General features: G+C 40.7%; 1 protein-coding gene across 4 annotated transcripts in view; it reads left to right on the forward strand.

The window, feature by feature from the left end:
* CYFIP1 (cytoplasmic FMR1 interacting protein 1) overlaps nucleotides 1-23,608 on the forward strand; it is a 122,998-nt gene that overhangs the window by 5,004 nt on the left and 94,386 nt on the right. For 2 of the 4 annotated variants that reach the window (XM_072795231.1, XM_072795234.1), the window contains exon 1: nucleotides 23,070-23,091. The exons of 1 other annotated variant lie outside the window; for it this stretch is intronic. The gene's annotated coding sequence lies outside the window, so the exon portion shown is untranslated. Of the gene's footprint in view, nucleotides 1-23,068; nucleotides 23,092-23,608 lie in introns of those variants that run through there. One more of the 4 variants, XM_072795238.1, reaches the window with a different exon arrangement.

Here is a 23,608-nt window from a genome sequence, read left to right on the forward strand (position 1 = left end):
TTGTGTCCTCTTCGATTTCTTTCATGAGTTTTCTATAGTTTTTAGAGCATGGATCTTTAACCTCTTTAGTTAGGCTTATCCCTAGTATTTTATTGTTTTTGGTGCAGTTACAAATGGGATTGATTCCTTGATTTCTTTTTCTGCTGCTTTGATATTGGTGTATAGAAATGCAGCAGATTTCTGCACATTGATTTTATATCCTGCAACTTTGCTGAATTCAGGTACTAGTTCTAGCAGTTTTTTGGTGGAGTCCTTCAGGTTTTCTACAAAGCATATCCTGTCATCCTCAAATAGTGAAAGTTTGAGTTCTTCTTTGCTGATTTGGATGCATTTTATTTTTTTGTGGTCTGATTGCTGAGGCTCTGACTTCCAATAGTATGCTAAATAGCAATGGTGAGAGTGGACATCCTTGTCTCATTCCTGACCTTAGGGCAAAGGCTCTCAGTTTTTCCCCCACTGAGGATGATATTTGCTGTCAGTCTTTAGTATATGGCCTTTATGATGTTGAGGTGTGTTCCCTCTATCCCTACTTTGTTGAGGGTTTTTATCAAGAATGGATGCTGGGGCAGCCCTGGTGGCGCAGCGGTTTAGCGCCGCCTGCAGCCCGCGGTGTGATCCAGGAGACCCGGATCGAGTCCACATTGGGCTTTCTGTGTGGAGCCTGCTTCTCCCTCTGCCTGTGACTCTGCCTCTCTCTTCGCTCTCTCTGAATGAATAAATAAATAAATCTTAAAAAAAAAAAAAAATGGATGCTGTATTTTGTCAAAAGCTTTTTTTTGCATTTATTAAATGGATCATACGGTTATATCTTTTATTAATGTGGTATATCACATTGATTGATTTGCGAATATTGAACCAGCCTTGTAGCCCAGGAATAAATGCCACCTGATTGTGGTGAATAATTTTTTCTAATGTACTGTTGTGTTCAATTTGTTAGTATTTTATTGGGAATTTTTGCATCCGTGTTCATCAGGGATGTTGACCTGTAATTCTTCTAAAAAGAATTTTTAAAAATTAAAAAAAAATTTTTTTTTTAAGATTTTTTAAAAAAGAACTTGAGGTCTTTGCCCAGTTTTGGAATCAAAGTAATGCTGGCTTTAGAGAATGAGTTTGGAAGTTTTCCTTCCATTTCATTTTTTGAAACTGTTTGAGAAAAATGAGTATTACTAACTCTTCTTTCAGTGTCTGGTACAACTCCCCCGGGAAGCCCTCTGGCCCAGGACTGTTGTTTGTTGGGAGATTTTTGATTATTGATTCAGTTTCTTTGCTGATTATGGGTCTATTCAAGTTTTTTTATTTCTTCCTGTTTCACTTTTGGTAGTTTGTAAGGTTCTAGGAATTTGCCCATTCCTTCCAAGTTGCACAGTTTGTTGGCATGTAATTTTTTGTGGTATTCTCTTGTAATTGTTACTCTGTTTGTATTTCTGTGGTGTTGGTTGTGATCTCTCCCCTTTCATTTATGACTTTATTTGGGCCATTTCTCTTTTTGATAAGTTTGGTTAGGGGTTATCAATTTCATTAATTCTTTTGAAGAACCAGTTCTTAATTTCATTACTCCATTCTACTGTTTTGTTTTTTTTGTTTCCACATTGTTTATTTCTGCTCTAAGTTTTACTATTTTTTTCTGCTGGCTATAGACTCTATTTGCTATTTCTGTTCTGGCTCCTTTAGATGTAAGTTTTGGGTGTGTTCGAGTATTTTCTTGCTTCTTGAGGTGGGCTTGTATTGCAATATACTTCCCTCTTAGTATTGCCGTTGCTGCCTCCCAGTGTTTTGGAATATCATGTTTTCATTTTTGTTTTCTTCCATGTACTTCTTAATTTCTTCTTTAATCTTTTGGTTAACCCATTCACTCTATAATAGATATTCTTTTTTTTTTTTTTAGTAGATATTCTTTAACCTCCATGATTTGAGGTCTTTCCAAATATTTTCTTGTGGTTGACTTCAAGTTTCCTAGCATTGTGGTCTGAAAATACACATGGTATGATTTCAGTCTTTTTGTACTGATTGAGTCCTGATTTGTGCCCCAGAATATGATCTATTCTGGAAAATGTTCCATATGCACTTGAAAAGAATGTGTATTCTGCTCCATTAGGATGAAATGTTCTGAATATTTCTTTTAAGTCCATCTAGTCCATTGTGTCATTCAAAGCTTTTGTTTCCTTGTTGATGTTTTATTTAGATGATCTGTCTACTGTTGTATGAGGGTGTTAAAGTCTCTTACTATCATTAAGTTATTATCAATGAGTTCTTTTTTTTTAAGTTTTATTTACTTATTATTTTTTTAAGATTTTATTTATTTTATTCATGAGAGACACAGAGAGAGAGGGAGAGGCAGAGAGACACAGGCAGAGGGAGAAGCAGGCTCCATGCTGGTAGCCTGATGTGGTACTCAATCCTGGGTCTCCAGGATCACGCCCTGGGATTAAGGCAGTGCTAAACCGCTGAGCCACCCCGCCAGCCCTGTTTACTTATTTTAGAGAGAAAGTGTGAGTGAGCAGGGAGAGGGGCAGAGGGAAAGAAAGCCTCAAGCAGACTCCTGCTGAGCACAGAGCCAGATTCAGGGGCTTGGTCCCAGAACCCTGAGGTCATGACCTAGGTTGAAATCCAAAGTCAGCCCTTTAACCAAGTGAGCCACCCAGCACCCTTATCAATGAGTTTATGTTTGTTTTTAATTGAGTTATATTTGGGTGCTCCCAAGTTGGGGGTATATTTACAATTGTTATATCTTCTTGATGGATAGACCCCTTAATTATGATGTAATGTCCTTCATCTCTCATGTCTTTGTTTTAAAATCTGGTTTTTCTGATTCAAGTATGGCTACTCTGGCTTTTTTTTTTTGACGTCCATTAGCATAGGTGGTTCTCTATTCCCTCACTTTCAATCTGACAGTGATTTATGTCTAAAATGAGTCTCTAAGAAATAGTGAAAGGGACTATAAGGGAAAGGAAGGAAACTGAGTGGGGAAAATTAGAGAGGAAGACAAACCATGAGAGACTCCTAACTCTGGGAAACAAAGGGTTGTGGAAGGGGAGGAGAGTGGGGGGATTGAGTGACGGGATGATGGACACTAAGGAGGGCACTTGATGGGATAAGCACTGGGTGTTAGATGTTGGCAAATTGAATTTAAGTTTTTTTAAAAGGAAAAAAATCAAAGACACACAAAATAAATAAAATGATTTTATTTTCTTCTTTTCTTCTTTGCTCTCTTTTCTTTTAAAGATTTTATTTATTTGAGAGAGAGACAAAGATAGCTTAAGAGAGAGCAAGTGGGGAGAAGAGAGGGAAGTAGGCTCCCCACTGAGCAGAGAGCCCAATGTGGGGCTTGACCATGGGGATCATGACCTGAGCTGAAGGCACTTAACCAGCTGAGCCAGGTGCCCCTAAAATGAGTCTCTTGAGGCAGCATGTAGATGGACCTTTTTTTTTTTTTTTAAGATTTTATTTATTTATTCATGATAGACACAGAGAGAGAGGCAGAGACACAGGCAGAGGGAGCCTGACGCGGGACTCGATCCCGGGACTTCAGGATCGCGCCCTGGGCCAAAGGCAGGTGCCAAACCGCTGAGCCACCCAGGGATCCCCTAGATGGATCTTTTTAATCCATTCTGATATCCTGTCTTTTGACTGGAACATGTAGTCCATCTATATTCGGAGTAATTTTTGAAAGATACGAATTTAGTGCCATAGAGTTGGTGTTTCTGATGAGGTTCTTGGGTCCCTTCTATCCTTGTTGCTTTTGGTGATTTCTCCACCCTCCACCTAAGCAGTCCCTCCTAAAATTTCTTGCAGTGTTGGTTTTCTTGTCATGAACCGCTTTAGTTTTTGTCTGTGAAACTCTTATCTTTCCTTCTATTCAATTGACAACCTTTTGGATAAAGGAGTCTTGGCTCTGTATTTTTTTTCCATTCAGCCCATTAAATATTTCCTGCCATTTTCTCTGGCATGCCAAGTTTCTGTGGACAGGTGTGCTGCAACCCTGATCTGTCTTCCCTTGTAGTGTAAGGACTTTTTCTGCCTTCTTTCAGGATTGTCTCCTTGTCTATGTATTTTGTGAATTTTACTATTATTACATACCTTAGCTTAGTTGGCTTTTGTTGAATTTAATGGGAGTTCTCTGTGCTTCTTGTATTTTGATGTCTGTGTCCTTCCCCAAATTAGGGAAGTTTTCAGTTATTTTTCTCTCCATTTTTTGGGACTCTATGATATTTATTATTATTATTATTATTATTAATTTAGCTTATTTGAAGATTTTTTTTGAGAGACAGTGTACCTGTGTGAAAGAGCATGAGTGGCGGGAGGCACAGAGAGACAGACTCCTTATTGAGCAGGGATGGGAGGCTCAATCCCAGGACTCTGGGATCATGACCTGAGCCAAAGGCAGATTAACGAAGTGAGCCACCCAGGCCCTATTACAGGAAAAACAGAGCATTTGAACAGACTGATTACCAACAATTAAACTGAATCAGTAATTGAAAAACTCTCAACAAATGAAAATCCAGAACCAGACAGCTTCTGTTACTGTCTTATTAGAACTAAGACAGTACTTTACCTTCTTTATCACTGATTTGCTTCTCTGCTTTTCCAACCTTGTTTTTATGGCCTCCATTTGCATTTGCATCTGCATCTTGGTTATAGCATTTTTTATTTCAGCCTGACTAGATTTTAGTTCTTTTATCTCTGCAATAGGAAATTCTCTAGTATCTTCTATGCTTTTCTCAAGCCTAGCTAGTATCCTTATGCTTGTTGTTTTTAAATTGTATTTCAGACTTCTTATGTCAGTGTTGACTAAATCCCTGGCTGTGAGTTGTACTTGCTTTTCTTTCTTTTGGGGTGAGTTTCTCTGTTTTGTCATTTTGTCCAGAAAAGAAAAGAAGGAAGGGAGGAAGGAAGGCAGGCAGGCAGGCAGGCAAAAAAAGAAACAAAGAATAAAGACAAAATAACTAAATCCTGGATGTGTTTTGGTCTTCCAAGAGATGGTTGCTTTTTGTAGACGTGCAGTTTTGTTCTCTTGGACCTCCTATCAATTTTTTGGGGTATTCAGAATGATTTGATAACTATCTACCTGTGTTCGAGGGACAAGATGCACTTAGGGCCTCCCTACTCCTCTGACACTTAACTCCTGATTTCTTAGGAGTTTTGCATCTGTGTTCCAGAGATATTGTCCTGTAGTTCTCTTTTTTAATAGTGTCTTTTTTTTAAAAAATAATCATCAGCAGACACCTTTTTTGTTTTTTAAGATTTTATTTATTTATTCATGAAAGAGAGAGAGAGAGAAAGGCAGAGACATAGGCAGAGAACAGGCATCCCTAATAATGTCTTTATCTGGTTTTGGTATCAGTGTAATGCTGGCCTCATAGGATGAATTTGGAAGTTTTCCCTTCTCTTCTGTATTTTGGAATAATTTGAGAAAAATAGATTATTAACTCTTTAAGTGTTTGGTAGAATTCTCATGTGAAGCTGTCTGGTTCTGAATTTTCATTTGTTGAGACTTTTTTGATTACTGATTCAGTTTTATTGCTGGTAATCACTCTGTTCAAATGTTCTGTTTTTCCTGCTTCAGTTTTGGAGGTTTTATATTTCTAAGAATTTATCTATTTCTTCTAGGTTTTCCACTTTATTGGCATATGGTTTTTCATAGTATTCTGTTGAAATCATTTGTATTTCTGTAGTGTCAGTTATTATTCTCTTCTTTAGCTTGTGATTTTGTTTGAGTCCTCTGTCTCCCCTCCTCTTCTTTTTTAAATGAGTCTAGCTGGAAGTTTATCAGTTTAGTTGATCTTTTCAAAGAACCATTTTCCCATTCTATTGTGTTTTTTGTCTGTTTCATTGTGATTTATATTTACTCTAATCTTTATTATTTCCTTTCTACTGGTTTTGGGTTTTATTTTCCTTTTTCTAGCTCTTTTAGGTGTAAGGGCAGGTTGTTTGAGATTTTTCTTGCTGCTTGATACAGGCCTGCATTGCTACTATAAACTTCCCTCTTAGAACTGCTTTTGCAGCATCCCAAAGATTTTGGATTGTAGTGTTTTTATTTTCATTTGTCTCCAGGTATTTTCAAAAATTTCCTCTTTGATTTTCTGGTTGACCCATTCATTGTTTATTTTATTATTATTATTTTTAAAGATTTTATTTATTTATTCATGAGACACACACACACACACACACACACACACACACACACAGAGGCAGATATAGGCAGATAGAGAAGCAGGCTCCATGTAGGGAGCCCGATGTGGGACTCGATCCTGGGAACCCAGGATCATGCCCTGGGCTGAAGGCAGACGCTCAACCACTGAGCCACCCAGGCGTCTCCCATTCATTGTTTAGTAGCATGTTATTTAACCTCCATATATTTGTGCTAACCAGATTTTTTTCTTGTGGTTGATTTCTAATTTTATAGCATGGTCAGAAAAGATGCATGGTATGACTTCAGTCTTTTTGAATTTGTTGAGATTTGTTTTGTGGTATAATATGTGATCTGTTCTGGAGTATGTTCTGTGTGCACTTGAAAAGAATTGTAACCTGATGTTTTAGGATGGAATGATCTGAATATATCTGTTAAATCTATTTAGTCCAGTGTGTCAGGCAAAGCACTGTTTCCTTGTTGATTTTCTGTGTGGAAGATATTGCCATTGATCTGTAAGTGGTGCATTATTAAAGTCCCCTACTATTATTGTATTACTATTCATTAGTTCTTTTATGTTTATTATTAACTATTTTATGTATTTGGGTGCTCCCAAGTTGAGGGCATAAATATTTACAATTGTTATATCTTCTTGTTGGGTTGTTCCCTTTTATTATATAGTGTCCTTCTTTGTCTCTTGTTACAATCTTTGTTTCAAAGTCTGTTTTGTGCACAGTAAGTGTTGTTACCTTGGTTTTCTTTTCACTTTCTTTTGCTTTTCTATTCCTTTCAAAATTCATGTTTTTAGGTCTGAAATGAGTCTCTTATTGGAACTCTATAAATGGGCCTTGCTTTTTCATCCATTCCATCACTGTATGTTTTGATTGAAGCCTTAGTCTGTTTACATTCAGAGTAATTATTGATAAGTTTGTACTTATTGCCATTTTGTTACTTGTTTTATGCTTGTTTTTGTAGTTCTCTGTTCCTTTCTTGCTATTTTCTCATGGTTTACTGGCTTTCTTTAGGTATATACATATGGATTCCTTTCTCTTTATATTTTGCATATCTATTATTTGTTTTTGATTTGTGATTTCATTAGGTTTATATATGACATCTTAGGCATATAACTATCTATGTTAAATTGATGGCTGCTTAAGTTTGAACCCATGCTTTACTCCTCTTCCCCCAGCATTTTAGGTATATGGTGTCATACATTACATCCTTTTATTTTGTGAATCCCTTGCCACCAGCGTCATTGTATAGATATATTTAATTTTCCTGCCTCTATGCTTCCTACTTTTCTTTTTTTTTTAAATTTATTTATTTATGATAGTCACACAGAGAGAGAGAGAGAGAGGCACAGACATAGGCAGAGGGAGAAGCAGGCTCCATGCACCGGGAGCCCGACGTGGGACTCGATCCCAGGTCTCCAGGATCGCGCCCTGGGCCAAAGGCAGGCGCTAAACCACTGCGCCACCCAGGGATCCCGCTTCCTACTTTTCTTACTCCTACTTAAGGTCTTTCCTTTCCAGGAAGAGTTCTCTTGAACATTTCTTGTAAGGCTGGTTTAGTGGTGAATTACTTTAGCTTTTGTTTGTCTGGGACTATTCTGAATGATTGTCTTTCAGGATAGTGTATTCTTGGTTGCACAGGTTTTTGTTTTTTGTTTTCCCAGCATTTAAATACATCATGCTACTCTCTTCTGGCCTGCAAAGTTTATCCTGAAAAATTCACTGACAGCCTTATGAGGTTTTCCTTATATGCAAGTGTCTTCTTTTCTTTTGCTGCAATAATTTTTTTTTTCTTTTCACTACTTTTATTACTTCAATTACTGTGTCTATCTGTGGACCTTCTTGGGTTGTTTTGCTGGTGGCTGTCTGTGCCTCCTGGATCTAGATTTCTGTTTTTCTTCACCAGACTTATGAAGTTTTCAGCTATTTTTTTTAAGATTTTATTTATTTATTCATGAGAGACACAGAGAGAGAGAGAGAGGGAGGCAGAGACATAGGCAGAGAGAGAAGCAGGCTCCATGCAGGAAGCCTGATGTAGGACTCGATCCCAGGACTCCAGGATCACGCCTTGGGCCAAAGGCAGGTGCTCAACTGCTGAGCCACCCAGGCGTCCCTCAGCTATTATTTCTTGAAATAAATGTTCTGTTTCCTCTTCTCTTTCTTTTCCTTCTTGATCCCTATAATGAGAATGTTATTACACTTGATGATGTCATTGAGTTCCCTTTGTTGTGACTTTTAATTATTATTTTTCTCTTGTTCAGCTTGTTATTCATTATTATGTCCTACAGGTTACTGATCCATTGTTCTGTTTCCTCTAGTCTACTATTTGTTCTCTCTAGTGTATTTTTAATTTTACTTATTGAATTCTTCATCTCTAATTGGTTCTTTTTATGTTTTCTATCTCTTTTCTGAGGGTCTCCTTGAAGTCCTCCACTTTTTATCAAGATCAAGTCCACTGAATATATTTTTTCTTTCTTTCTTTTTTTTTTTTTTTAAGCCTAGTGGGTATCTTTATTACTTTAAATTCTCTATAAGGCATATTGTTTATTTCTGTTTGTTTAGGTCTCTGGCTGTGGATTTTCTGTTTTATCATTTGGGACATATTCCTTTGTCTCATTTGGTCTAACTTTCTGTGTCTGTTTCTATGTGTTAAGAAAGTCAGCTATGTCTCCTGTTCCTGAAAATAGTGGCCTTATGAAGAGGAGGTCCTGAGATGCTCTACAGTGTAGTGTGTCCTATTCACCAGAACCTGGTGTTTCAGAGGTGTCTCCTATGTGTGTTACATTTGCCCTACTGTTGTGGCTGAACTGCATTTGCCTTCAGTACCGTCATGTGCCGTGGCTCTCTGCCTGTTGTGGTCAAGTTTTAGTCCTTTTGTTGTTAGTGGGTTAGTCTGGGGCTCTCCCTCTTTCTTTTTTAAAAGGATTTTATTTATTTATTTATTTATTTGAGGGAGGGAGAGAGGGAGGGGAAGAGAAAACACAGGTGAGAGAGCAAACACAAGTGGGGAGAGGGGCAGAGGGAGAAAGAGAAGCAGGGAGCCCAATCTGGGGCTCAATCCCAGGACCCCAAGATCATGACCTGAGCTGAAGGCAGATGCCCAACTGAGCCACTGAGGCACCCCTAAAATGTTTTCTTAATACCTTTTTTGGTTGTTCATTGCTAAATATAGAAATGCAACTGATTTTTATGTGTTGCTTTTGTATCTTACAGCTTTGCTGAATTCATTTATTGATTAGCTCCAACAGTTTTTATGGAATCTTTAGGATGTTTTGCATATAAAATTATATTCTCAGCAGTTTCATGTATTATAAAGCTGTGTTAAGTACATATGTGTTTATAATTGTTAAATCTTGCTGAAGGATTGGAACTTTTATCATTTTTTAGTATTGGTTTTTGTCTTCAATTCTCTTTTATTTCATTTTATCTATTACTAGTAAAGCTACTTTTGTCCATTTTTGGTTTCTCTTTACATGTATTTTTTTTTCCATGCATTCAGCTTCACCCTGTTTTTAACTTTAAAATATGTCTCTCGTAGCATAGAATTGGTTCATTTTAAAAAAATTCATTGTGTCAATACTGTTTTTGGATTGTCTAGTCCATTTACATTTCATATAAATACTTAACATGGTAGGGTTTATATCTACCATTTTGTTATTTGTCTTCTTTATATCTTGTATCTGGAGAACGTTTGCCTACAAGCAGGGGCCTTAAGCACAGAAACTTCACAGGAGTTAGTGGAGAACCTGCCCTGTGAGTGGGGTGTAAAATATCATCTCTGGCCTAATTTCAGGTTATCTAATAGGATTGCAGAGCATTCCAGGGATAAGATTTGCATTTGTATAAATTCTGTGCTTGGTGGGATCTTAGAACATAGTCTCAAGAAAATACAGATGTGTTTTTTTATTTCTGTTGGTTTGAGCCTGGTGTGCATTTGTGCTGTTCAGCTGAAGTTCATTAAGCATTCATTTAACTCCTTGCTCCCTGCACCCAGATTTATCATGACTGCCTCATCTCTGTGCATGGCTGTGAGGATAGAAATGATGGACTTTGAATGTGGCTTTCAGAATTTTTAGTTGTGAATAAAACGAATGGACAGTGATAACTACTGTGACCTAGAAACCAGCATATTTGTGATTTGTATTTGTATCTCAAATACTCCACTAGCCAAGCTTGTTAGGCCCAGTTCATCACTCTTCCTTGGGTACATATTACTCCAGAGTGGAGAATGCCCAATGCTTAAGAGAACAGTGAGTTCCCGTCTAGGATCCTGATTTGATGGCCAGAATCTTGTGCCCAGAGTTAGCATGATCATTTCTTTTTCTTTTTTTTTTTAAGATTTTATTTATTCATGAGAGAGACACACAGAGAGAGAGGCAGAGACACAGGCAGAGGGAGAAGCAGGCTCCATGCAGGGAGCCCGACGCAGGACTCGATCCCGGGTCTCCAGGAGAGGACCCTAGGTGGAAGGTGGTGCTAAACCGCTGAGCCACCCAGGCTGCCCGCATGATCATTTCTTTGCCCATGTTGTCTTGGCCAGGACAGTGGGAATGGGCATGTATTCATCCTTCAAGATATTCTTCAGAAGAAGGTACACTTGGCTCCAAAGAACCTTGTATCTGCGAGTCAGAAATAGTGATGAGGATTTGCATTGTATTTAAATCCCGGACCTAGGGATCCCTGGGTGGCGCAGCGGTTTAGCGCCTGCCTTTGGCCCAGGGCGTGATCCTGGAGACCCGGGATCGAATCCCACGTCGGCTCCCGGTGCATGGAGCCTGCTTCTCCCTCTGCCTGTGTCTCTGCCTCTCTCTCTCTCTCTCACTGTGTGCCTATCATAAATAAAAAATAAAAAATAAAAAAAAAATTTAAATCCCTGACCTACTCAAGCTATTTATTTTAAATAATTTTCTTCTTACTCCGCAAAACCCACCTAGAAGAACCAGTCTTCACAAAACCAATGAGCTTTATTTTTTTTAATAAAATAATTTTTTATTGGTGTTCAATTTGCCTAAATATAGAAAAACACCCAGTGCTCATCCCGTCAAGTGTCTCCCTCAGTGCCCGTCACCCACTCACCCCCACCCCCCGCCCTCCTCCCCTTCCACCACCCCTAGTTCGTTTCCCAGAGATAGGTGTCTTTATGTTCTGTCTCCCTTTCTGATATTTCCCACACATTTCTTCTCCCTTCCCTTATATTCCCTTTCACTATTATTTATATTCCCCAAATGAATGAGACCATACACTGTTTGTCCTTCTCCGATTGACTTACTTCACTTGGCATAATACCCTCCAGTTCCATCCACGTCGAAGCAAATGGTGGGTATTTGTCGTTTCTAATGGCTGAGTAATATTCCATTGTATACATAAACCACATCTTCTTTATCCATTCATCTTTCGTTGGACACCGAGGCTCCTTCCACAGTTTGGCTATTGTGGGCATTGCTGCTAGAAACATCGGGGTGCAGGTGTCCCGGCGTTTCATTGCATCTGAATATTTGGGGTACATCCCCAACAGTGCAATTGCTGGGTCGTAGGGCAGGTCTATTTTTAACTCTTTGAGGAACCTCCACACAGTTTTCCAGAGTGGCTGCACCAGTTCACATTCCCACCAACAGTGCAGGAGGGTTCCCTTTTCTCCGCATCCTCTCCAACATTTGTTGTTTCCTGCCTTGTTAATTTTCCCCATTCTCACTGGTGTGAGGTGGTATCTCATTGTGGTTTTGATTTGTATTTCGCTGATGGCAAGTGATGCAGAGCATTTTCTCATGTACATGTTGGCCATGTCTATGTCTTCCTCTGTGAGATTTCTGTTCATGTCTTTTGTCCATTTCATGATTGGATTGTTTGTTTCTTTGGTGTTGAGTTTAATAAGTTCTTTATAGATCCTGGAAACTAGCCCTTTATCTGATATGTCATTTGCAAATATCTTCTCCCATTCTGTAGGTTGTCTTTGAGTTTTGTTGACTGTATCCTTTGCTGTGCAAAAGCTTCTTATCTTGATGAAGTCCCAATAGTTCATTTTTGCTTTTGTTTCTTTTGCCTTCGTGGATGTATCTTGCAAGAAGTTACTGTGGCCGAGTTCAAAAAGGGTGTTGCCTTTTTGTGTTCTCCTCTAGAATTTTGATGGAATCTTGTCTCACATTTAGAACTTTCATCCATTTTGAGTTTATCTTTGTGTATGGTGAAAGAGAGGGGTCTAGTTTCATTCTTCTGCATGTGGATGTCCAATTTTCCCAGCACCATTTATTGAAGAGACTGTCTTTCTTCCAATGGATAGTCTTTCCTCCTTTATCGAATATTAGCTGGCCATAGAGTTGAGGGTCCACTTCTGGGTTCTCTGTTCTGTTCCATTGATCTATGTGTCTGTTTTTGTGCCAGTACCACACTGTCTTGATGACCACAGCTTTGTAGTACAACCTGAAATCTGGCATTGTGATGCCCCCAGCTATGGTTTTCTTTTTTAAAATTCCCCTGGCTATTCGGGGTCTTTTCTGGTTCCACACAAATCTTAAAATAATTTGTTCTTACTCACTGAAGAAAGTCCATGGTATTTTGATAGGGATTACATTAAACGTGTATATTGCCCTGGGTAACATTGACATTTTCACAATATTAATTCTGCCAATCCATGAGCATGGAATATTTTTCCATCTCTTTGTGTCTTCCTCAATTTCTTTCAGAAGTGTTCTATAGTTTTTAGGGTATAGATCCTTTACCTCTTTGATGAGGTTTATTCCTAGGGATCTTATGCTTTTGGGTGCAATTGTAAATGGGATTGACTCCTTAAATTCTCTTTCTTCAGTCTCATTGTTAGTGTATAGAAATGCCATTGATTTCTGGGCATTGATTTTGTATCCTGCCACGCTACCAAATTGCTGTATGAGTTCTAGCAATCTTGGGGTGGAGGCTTTTGGGTTTTCTATGTAGAGTATCATGTCATCGGCGAAGAGGGAGAGTTTGACTTCTTCTTAGCCAATTTCAATGCGTTTGATGTTTTTTTGTTGTCTGATTGCTGAGGCTAGGACTTCTAGTACTATGTTGAATAGCAGTGGTGAGAGTGGACATCCCTGTCTTGTTCCTGATCTTAGGGGAAAGGCTCGCAGTGCTTCCCCATTGAGAATGATATTTGCTGTGGACTTTTCGTAGATGGCTTTTAAGATGTTGAGGAAAGTTCCCTCTATCCCTACACTCTGAAGAGTTTTGATCAGGAATGGATGCTGTATTTTGTCAAATGCTTTCTCTGCATCTAATGAGAGGATCATATGGTTCTTGGTTTTTCTCTTGCTGAGATGATGAATCACATTGATTGTTTTACGAGTGTTGAACCAGCCTTGTGTCCCGGGGATAAATCCTACTTGATCGTGGTGAATAATTTTCTTAATGTGCTGTTGGATCCTATTGGCTAGTATCTTGTTGAGAATTTTTGCATCCATGTTCATCAGGGATATTGGTCTGTAATTCTCCTTTATGGTGGGGTCTTTGTCTGGTTTTGGAATTAAGGTGATGCTGGCCTCATAGAACGAATTTGGAAGTACTCCATCTCTTTCTATCTTTCCAAACAGCTTTAGTAGTATAGGTATGATTTCTTCTTTAAACGTTTGATAGAATTCCCCTGGGAAGCCATCTGGCCCTGGACTCTTGTGTCTTGGGAGGTTTTTGATGACTGCTTCAGTTTCCTCCCTGGTTATTGGCCTGTTCAGGTTTTCTGTTTCTTCCTCTTCCAGTTTTGGTAGTTTGTGGCTTTCCAGGAATGCATCCATTTCTTCTAGATTGCCTAATTTATTGGCGTATAGCTGTTCATAATATGTTTTTAAAATCGTTTGTATTTCCTTGGTGTTGGTAGTGATCTCTCCTTTCTCATTCATTTTATTAATTTGAGTCTCCTCTCTCTTCTTTTTAATAAGGTTGGCTAATGGTTTATCTATCTTCTTAATTCTTTCAAAGAACCGACTCCTTTTTTTTTTTGTTTCCTCTTGTTTTTTTTTTTTTTATTGGTGTTCAATTTACTAACATACAGAATAACCCCCAGTGCCCGTCACCCATTGCTCCCACCCCCCGCCCTCCTCCCCTTCCAACACCCCTAGTTCGTTTCCCAGAGTTAGCAGTCTTTACGTTCTGTCTCCCTTTCTGATATTTCCCACACATTTCTTCCCCCTTCCCTTATATTCCCTTTCACTATTATTTATATTCCCCAAATGAATGAGAACATATAATGTTTGTCCTTCTCCGACTGGCTTACTTCACTCAGCATAATACCCTCCAGTTCCATCCACGTTGAAGCAAATGGTGGGTATTTGTCATTTCTAATAGCTGAGTAATATTCCATTGTATACATAAACCACATCTTCTTTATCCATTCATCTTTTGTTGGACACCGAGGCTCCTTCCACAGTTTGGCTATCGTGGCCATTGCTGCTAGAAACATCGGGGTGCAGGTGTCCCGGCGATTCACTGCATCTGTATCTTTGGGGTAAATCCCCAACAGTGCAATTGCTGGGTCGTAGGGCAGGTCTATTTTTAACTGTTTGAGGAACCTCCACACAGTTTTCCAGAGTGGCTGCACCAGTTCACATTCCCACCAACAGTGCAGGAGGGTTCCCTTTTCTCCGCATCCTCTCCAACATTTGTTGTTTCCTGCCTTGTTAATTTTCCCCATTCTCACTGGTGTGAGGTGGTATCTCATTGTGGTTTTGATTTGTATTTCCCTGATGGCAAGTGATGCAGAGCATTTTCTCATGTGCATGTTGGCCATGTCTATGTCTTTCTTCCTCTGTGAGATTTCTGTTCATGTCTTTTGCCCATTTCATGATTGGATTGTTTGTTTCTTTGGTGTTGAGTTTAAGAAGTTCTTTATAGATCTTGGAAACTAGCTCTTTATCTGATAGGTCATTTGCAAATATCTTCTCCCATTCTGTAGGTTGTCTTTGAGTTTTGTTGACTGTATCCTTTGCTGTGCAAAAGCTTCTTATCTTAATGAAGTCCCAATAGTTCATTTTTGCTTTTGTTTCTTTTGCCTTCGTGGATGTATCTTGCAAGAAGTTACTATGGCCGAGTTCAAAAAGGGTGTTGCCTGTGTTCTTCTCTAGGATTTTGATGGAATCTTGTCTCACATTTAGAACTTTCATCCATTTTGAGTTTATCTTTGTGTATGGTGAAAGAGAGTGGTCTAGTTTCATTCTTCTGCATGTGGATGTCCAATTTTCCCAGCACCATTTATTGAAGAGACTGTCTTTCTTCCAATGGATAGTCTTTCCTCCTTTATCGAATATTAGTTGCCCATAAAGTTCAGGGTCCACTCTGGATTCTCTATTCTGTTCCACTGGTCTATGTGTCTGTTTTTGTGCCAGTACCACACTGTCTTGATGACCACAGCTTTGTAGTACAACCTGAAATCTGGCATTGTGATGCCCCCAGATATGGTTTTCTTTTTTAAAATTCCCCTGGCTATTCGGGGTCTTTTCTGATTCCACACAAATCTTAAAATAATTTGTTCTAACTCTCTGAAGAAAGTCCATGGTATTTTGATAGGGATTGCATTAAACGTGTAAGTTGCCCTGGGTAACATTGACATTTTCACAATATTAATTCTGCCAATCCATGAGCATGGAATATTTTTCCATCTCTTTGTGTCTTCCTCAATTTCTTTCAGAAGTGTTCTATAGTTTTTAGGGTATAGATCCTTTACCTCTTTGGTTAGGTTTATTCCTAGGTATCTTATGCTTTTGGGTGCAATTGTAAATGGGATTGACTCCTTAATTTCTCTTTCTTCAGTCTCATTGTTAGTGTATAGAAATGCCACTGACTTCTGGGTATTGATTTTGTATCCTGCCACGCTACCGAATTGCTGTATGAGTTCTAGCAATCTTGGGATGGAGACTTTTGGGTTTTCTATGTAGAGTATCATGTCATCGGCGAAGAGGGAGAGTTTGACTTCTTCTTTGCCAATTTGAATGCCTTTAATGTCTTTTTGTTGTCTGATTGCTGAGGCTAGGACTTCCAGTACTATGTTGAACAGCAGTGGTGAGAGTGGACATCCCTGTCTTGTTCCTGATCTTAGGGGAAAGGCTCCCAGTGCTTCCCCATTGAGAATGATATTTGCTGTGGGCTTTTCATAGATGGCTTTTAAGATGTCGAGGAATGTTCCCTCTATCCCTACACTCTGAAGAGTTTTGATCAGGAATGGATGCTGTATTTTGTCTAATGCTTTCTCTGCATCTTTTGAGAGGATCATATGGTTCTTGGTTTTTCTCTTGCTGATATGATGAATCACATTGATTGTTTTACGGGTGTTGAACCAGCCTTGTGTCCCAGGGATAAATCCTACTTGGTCATGGTGAATAATTTTTTTAATATATTGTTGGATCCTATTGGCTAGTATCTTGTTGAGAATTTTTGCATCCATGTTTATCAGGGATATTGGTCTGTAATTCTCCTTTTTGGGGGGTCTTTGTCTGGTTTTGGAATTAAGGTGATGCTGGCCTCATAGAACGAATTTGGAAGTACTCCATCTCTTTCTATCTTTCCAAACAGCTTTAGGAGAATAGGTATGGTTTCTTCTTTAAACATTTGATAAAATTCCCCTGGGAAGCCATCTGGCCCTGGACTCTTGTGTCTTGGGAGGTTTTTGATGACTGCTTCAATTTCCTCCCTGGTTATTGGCCTCTTCAGGTTTTCTATTTCTTCTTGTTCCAGTTTTGGTAGTTTGTGGCTTTCCAGGAATGCGTCCATTTCTTCTAGATTGCCTAATTTATTGGCGTATAGCTGTTCATAATATGTTTTTAAAATCGTTTGTATTTCCTTGGTGTTGGTAGTGATCTCTCCTTTCTCATTCATGATTTTATTAATTTGAGTCTTCTCTCTCTTCTTTTTAATAAGGCTGGCTAATGGTTTATCTATCTTGTTAATTCTTTCAAAGAACCAACTCCTGGTTTTGTTGATCTGTTCCACAGTTCTTCTGGTCTCGATTTCGTTGAGTTCTGCTCGAATCTTTATTAACTCCCTTCTTCTCTTGGGTGTAGGGTCTATTTGCTGTTTTTTCTCTAGCTCCTTTATGTGTAAGGTTAGCTTTTGTACTTGAGTTCTTTCCAGTTTTTGAATGGATGCTTGTATTGCGATGTATTTCCCCCTTAGGACTGCTTTTCCTGCATCCCAAAGATTTTGAACAGTTGTATCTTCATTCTCATTATTTTCCATGAATCTTTTTAATTCTTCCTTAATTTCCTGGTTGACCCTTTTATCTTTTAGCAGGATGGTCCTTAACCTCCACGTGTTTCAGGTCCTTCCAAACTTCTTGTTGTGATTTAGTTCTAATTTCAAGGCATTATGGTCTGAGAATATGCAGGGGACAATCCCAATCTTTTGGTATCGGTTCAGACCCGATTTGTGACCCAATATGTGGTCTATTCTGGAGAAAGTTCCATGTGCGCTTGAGAAGAATGTGTATTCAGTTGAGTTTGGATGAAAGTTCTGTAGATATCTGTGAAATCCATCTGGTCCAGTGTATCATTTAAAGCTCTCGTTTCTTTGGAGATGTTGTGCTTAGAAGACCTATCGAGTATAGAAAGAGCTAGATTGAAGTCACCGAGTATAAGTGTATTATTATCTAAGTATTTCTTCACTTTGGTTAATAACTGATTGATATATTTGGCAGCTCCCACATTCGGGGCATATATATTGAGGATTGTTAAGTCCTCTTGTTGAATAGATCCTTTAAGTATGATATAGTGTCCCTCTTCATCTGTCACTACAGTCTTTGGGGTAAATTTTAGTTTATCTGATATAAGGATGGCTACCCCTGCTTTCTTTTGAGGACCATTTGTATGGTAAATGGTTCTCCAACCTTTTTATTTTCAGGTTGTAGGTGTCCTTCTGTCTAAAACGAGTCTCTTGTAGACAGCAAATAGATGGTTCCTGCTTTTTTATCCAGTCTGAAACCCTGCGCCTTTTGATGGGATCATTAAGCCCGTTCACATTCAGAGTTACTATTGACAGATACGAGTTTGTCATCATGATATCTATTCATTCCCTGTTTTTGTGGATTGTTCCACTGGACTTCTTCTTAAAGGGGAATTTTAAGAGTCCCCCTTAAAATTTCTTGCAGAGCTGGGTTGGAGGTCACATATTCTTTCAGTTCCTGCCTGTCTTGGAAGCTCTTTATCTCTCCTTCCATTTTGAATGAGAGCCTTGCTGGATAAAGTATTCTTGGTTACATGTTCTTCTCATTTAGGACCCTGAATATATCCTGCCAGCCCTTTCTGGCCTGCCAGGTCTCTGTGGAGAGGTCTGCTGTTACCCTAATACTCCTCCCCATAAAAGTCGGGGATTTCTTGTCTCTTGCTGCTTTAAGGATCTTCTCTTTATCTTTGGAATTTGCAAGCTTCCCTATTAAATGTCGAGGTGTTGAACGTTTTTATTGATTTTAGGGGAGGATCTCTCTATTTCCTGGATCTGAATGCCTGTTTCCCTTCCCAGATTAGGAAAGCTTTCAGCTAGGATTTGTTCAAATACATGTTCTGGCCCTCTGTCCCTTTTGGCGCCCTCGGGAACCCCAATCAAACGTAGGTTTTTCTTCCTCAGGCCGTCGTTTATTTCCCTTAATCTGTCTTCATGGTCTTTTAATTGTCTTTCTCTTTTTTCCTCAGTTTCCCTCTTTGCCATAGTCCTGTCTTCTATGTCACTGACTCGTTCTTCCACCTCGTTAACCCTCCTCGTTAGGACTTCTAGTTTGGATTGCATCTCATTCAGTTGATTTTTAATTTCTGCCTGATTGGATCTAAATTCTGCAGTCAGGAAGTCTCTTGAGTCCTTTATGCTTTTTTCTAGAGCCACCAGTCGCTGTATAATAGTGCTTCTGAATTGGCTTTCTGACATTGAATTGTAATCCAGATTTTGTAACTCTGTGGGAGAGAGGACTGTTTCTGATTCTCTCTTTTGAGGTGAGGTTTTCCTTCTAGTCATTTTGCTCAGTGCAGAGTGGCCAAAAACAAGTTGTATCGGGAAAAGGAGAAAAAGAGAGGGAGAGAAGGAAAGAAGAGAGAAGGAGAAAGAAAAAAGAAAAAAGGAAGAAAAAAGGAAAAAATAGAAGAAAAAGAGAAAGAAAAAGAAAGGTGAAAAAATGGTGGGAAGCAATCAGAAATCAAAAAGAAAAAAAAAAAAAAACCACGGGGGAGTATCTTCTGATTCTGTATACTTTAAGTCCCTTGACTTCCCCTGGAACTTGTCTGTCTAGCTGGTGTTCTGGGGGAGGGGCCTGTTGTGCTGATTTTCAGGTGTTAACACTTGGGGGAGCTGCTCTGCCCCCTGCCTGGTGCAGGGCTCAGTGGGGGGTGTTTACCCCGTGAGGCCGCAGGAGGAACAACCCCAGTGGCGGGGCCAGCTCTGGAAACCTGGATTCAGCTCCCGCAGGAACTACTCCTGTCTGCAGGGCCTGGAGGCTCCGGGGCGGGGCCGCTGCTCTGCTCAGCTCGGGGCAGGAGCGTCCTTGCTTTCCTGGGCCCTCCCAGCCTCTGCCTGTCCCGGGGGAGGCGGGATCCTGGGCTGTGTCCCGGCGCCCTGTGCTCCCGGTCTGCGCTGTTGGATTCACGCTCTGGGCCGCGCAGCCCCCTCCACACGGAGCCTCTTCCTCTGCTCGAGACCCTCCGAGCTGCTCCGGGTCCCGCCGTGCGGGCTGCAGCTGTTAGGGAGCTCGGCGCACTCTCCCCGGGGCGCAGGTGTCTGTTAGTGTCCCAGGGAGCCCGAGGGCATCCCTGCCCTCCTGGGGTCCTGCTCTAACTCCCTGCGAGCCCCTTTCTGCCCGGGAAGGTTGGTGCAGCTCCTGCTTCTCCGGGATGGAGCTTTCTTGTCCTGGGGACACTTCCCCAGCCTCTGCCCGGCTCCTCGCGGGGCCCCTCCCCCTTTGGAGGCCTTTTTCTTCATTTCTTTTTTCCTACCTTGATAGAAGCGTGAACTCTTCTCACTGTAGCATTCCAGGTGTTCTCTCTTTAAATCTCAGGCCGAATTCGTAGATTTTCAGGATGATTTGAAGGTTATCTAGGTAATTTGGTGGGGACAGGTGATTTGGGGACCCTACTCTTCTGCCATCTTGCTCCTCCTCCAAAACCAATGAGCTTTAAAACTACCTGAACTCTTGATTCTTTGGGAGAAGGTATCACCAGAGATCACTAAATAACTTGTGTGTTTAATAAAGTAAACTTATGCATGCATGTGATCATTTCACAGGCTCTGGAAAGTCAGCTTTGCTGCTGCTCTGGAGACCGCACTCATAAAGTTTTTGTACAGGGGCAGTCCGAGTGGCTCAGCGGTTTAGCGCCACCTTCAAACCGGGGCCTGATCCTGGAGACCCGGGATCGAGTTCCACGTCAGGCTCCCTGCATGGAGCCTGCCTCTCCCTTTCCCTGTGTCTCTGCCTCTCTCTGTCTCTGTCTCTGTCTCTCTCTCTGTGTCTCTCATGAATAAATCAAATCTTTAAAAAAATAAAGTTTTTGTACATAGAAGCTGTATTTTTTCCTTTGCATTGTTGGACATGGGGTGTGAAGATGGCCCAGACAGATCTCAGCTGATCCAGCCAGCTAAGGAACTCAGAAGAGTTGACCTGGCCTTCAGGCCCGCATATTCCCTCCTGTGGCTAATAGGTCATAACAGGTTCTTCTAGGAGAGCTGGTAGGGCAGTCTAGTGGGGGCATGCCCTCCAATTATTCTAAATGAAATCAAGACTCTCTTGAGGCACAGAGTTGTAAGCACACTCTCAAATACACCATCTTGGGTAACAGTGCAGGAATGCACATGACCTATGCATAAAGGGAGAATTCAGAGGGAACTTGAGACTTTCATACTCAGAGTCTGCAGGAAGGGTGTGTGTGGCCACAGTGCCCAGGACCACCCCTACCCAGTCTGTAGGGCCTCTCCCTCCACTTTCCCCCTTTCCCCCCCAGGCTGAGTCACATGCTAGCAATGGCACAGTAGGGCACATCTCCCTTCCTGCCTTGACCTTGTGGCAGAATGGAGGCAACAGAGATCCAAAAGCTTCTCAAAAGCAGTCACACAGAAGTGCAGGGCAGGAAGTCACCAGGTGTTTCTAAAAAACACATTTTTTTTTTAATTTTTATTTATTTATGATAGTCACAGAGAGAGAGAGAGAGAGGCACAGACACAGGCAGAGGGAGAAGCAGGCTCCATGCACCGGGAGCGTGACATGGGACTCGATCCCGGGTCTCCAGGATCGTGCCCTGGGCCAAAGGCAGGCGCCAAACCACTGCGCCACCCAGGGATCCCTAAAAAACACATTTATAGCAACATCTAGACTGGCATTTGACCAAAAACCGCATAATACTATAGTATAGCCAAGTTATCACATAAAGTTAACTATCACATTTTTTTCATTTAATTATATTTAATTTTCATTTAATTTTTTAAAACTAATTTTCATTTAATTTTTCTTTTATGTTTTAATAATTTGCCTCTAGATAATTGGCTCATCCAACGAGGTTGGATGAGTGTGTGCAAAGGGTGGACATGGGACCGCGGAGGTCCTTGACCCCTGGAACTGCCACCTGAGTAAAGGGAGAATCAACATCCCCCCACTACCCTCCATCAGGAAAAAGGAACACATCCTTTCACATACGTCACTGTCAGACCATGCACGTGATATGTGGGAAGCTGTAACCCTCTCCGCATGCACATATGGCATCCCCCACACCAGAAATGAACAGAGTGGGGTGAGTCCGCTTGGGGATGCCTCTGCCAGGATGGCCAAGGACTGGGACAGCTACCACAGGGGATGTGACTTCACACTCTTGCAAAACTCTCCAAGCTTAAGAACTGGTTTGTTCCTGATAGTTGTAGCCCCATGCTGGTTCATAGCTTCTGCTTATTCAGCTGGCAGCTCCCAGAAAGGAGTGATGGGGTAGCACTGTTTCATCCCCTATCTCCACCCATATGCCAAGTTGATGTTTCTAAGTACCTCATGTTGCTTGGAAATTCAGCTTAAATAAATTATACACACTCAGTATTTCTCCTTTCATCTTTTATCTAGTTTATTAACTCCTCTTGCAAAGAAGAAAAAAAAAAGCAAAAACAATGATTTTGAAAAGCAGAGCGTTTCATATCCCTGTCATTTTCATCTGCTTGCTCCATCCCTAAAGTGACTCTGAGCATGAGCTCCTGTTGGTGGCTTATAAATGTAAATTGTCTCTGACTCTGGTGGGTAAATCATAAAACATGTACAGTCAATAACAGATACTAGTTTGAAAGGATGTGACTAGAATGTAGGAGATAGTGTTGTATGTGCTTGTTGGTTGTGGTGGCCTTTTGATGGCTGTTTTAGAGCTTCCCATGCCTGCAACTTGCAGTGAGGCTAGTTGTTAGCTGTAGTGGGTGCCGGTACTGCTGGTACCCCTGATTTCCTCCCATCTCCGGTATATTTGCAGGAATGAAGCCTTGCCAAGGGGCTTGTGCGTTAGTCCATTAGGGCTCTTGTAACAAAGTACTACAGATTGGATGTCTTAACAACAGAAATTTATTTCATTCAGTTCTGGGGGCTGGGAGTCGAAGATCAAGGTGTTGGCAAGGGTGGTTTATCTTGAAAGCCACTCCTTGGCTAGTAGGTGGCCATCTTCCCTCTCTCCTCACATGGCCTTTTCTCTATGTCTGTCTCCTAATTTCTTATAAGGACACTAGTCATGTTGCATTAGAGCTACACTATGAACTCATTTTACCGTAATTAGTCCTGTAAAGATCCATTCATATGAGGTCTAAGGTACTGGGGATCAGGGCTTCTACATATGGATTGGGGGACCATTTCAGCCCATAGCAGCTCATTTAGTTAAAACTCAGTGTTAACAGTAGCACTCCTCATTCCATAGGCCGGGCCCTCAATGATGGGGCACCTGTGAGCCTTCAGAGCTGTAGGCTCCCACTGCTCCTTGAGGACAGATGACAAGGAAAGGCTGGAGCCAGGTGAGTAGCTATTAGAGCAGCTGAATTCCTTGTCTTTGTTAGGTAGAAATGTAGTTGCTCCACTGTTTTCTTCCATCATTTCAAAGGATTATATAATGCTATATTCTAAAGAATTGGGTTTGAGGTCCGAGATTTGGCATTTGTGCTCAGCCTCCCTGGTGATTTTCTGCTGTGTTTATTTACAGCCAGCTCATACCTCAGCTCCGTGGGGACTCTTGGGGAGTTGAGTTGGAGGAACCTACTCAGGATTTTATAGTTTTCTTTTCCTAAGACTTTATTTATTCGTGAGAGACACAGAGAGAGGCAGAGACAGAGAAGCAGGCTCCATGTAGGAAGCCTGATGTGGGACTCGATCTCGGGACTCCAGGATCACACCCTGAGCCAAAGGCAGATGCTCAACCGCTGAGCCACCCAGGTGTCCCAATTTTATGGTTTTCTGAATAAAGTATCGACCTTATAAGCTTTTTAGCAGACTGAAAATGGCTGATTTCAAAAGCTCTTACCTCTTCAAGACTTT

Source organism: Canis lupus, chromosome 2, assembly GCF_048164855.1.
Source record: "Canis lupus baileyi chromosome 2, mCanLup2.hap1, whole genome shotgun sequence".
Taxonomy (NCBI): Eukaryota; Metazoa; Chordata; class Mammalia; order Carnivora; family Canidae; genus Canis; species Canis lupus.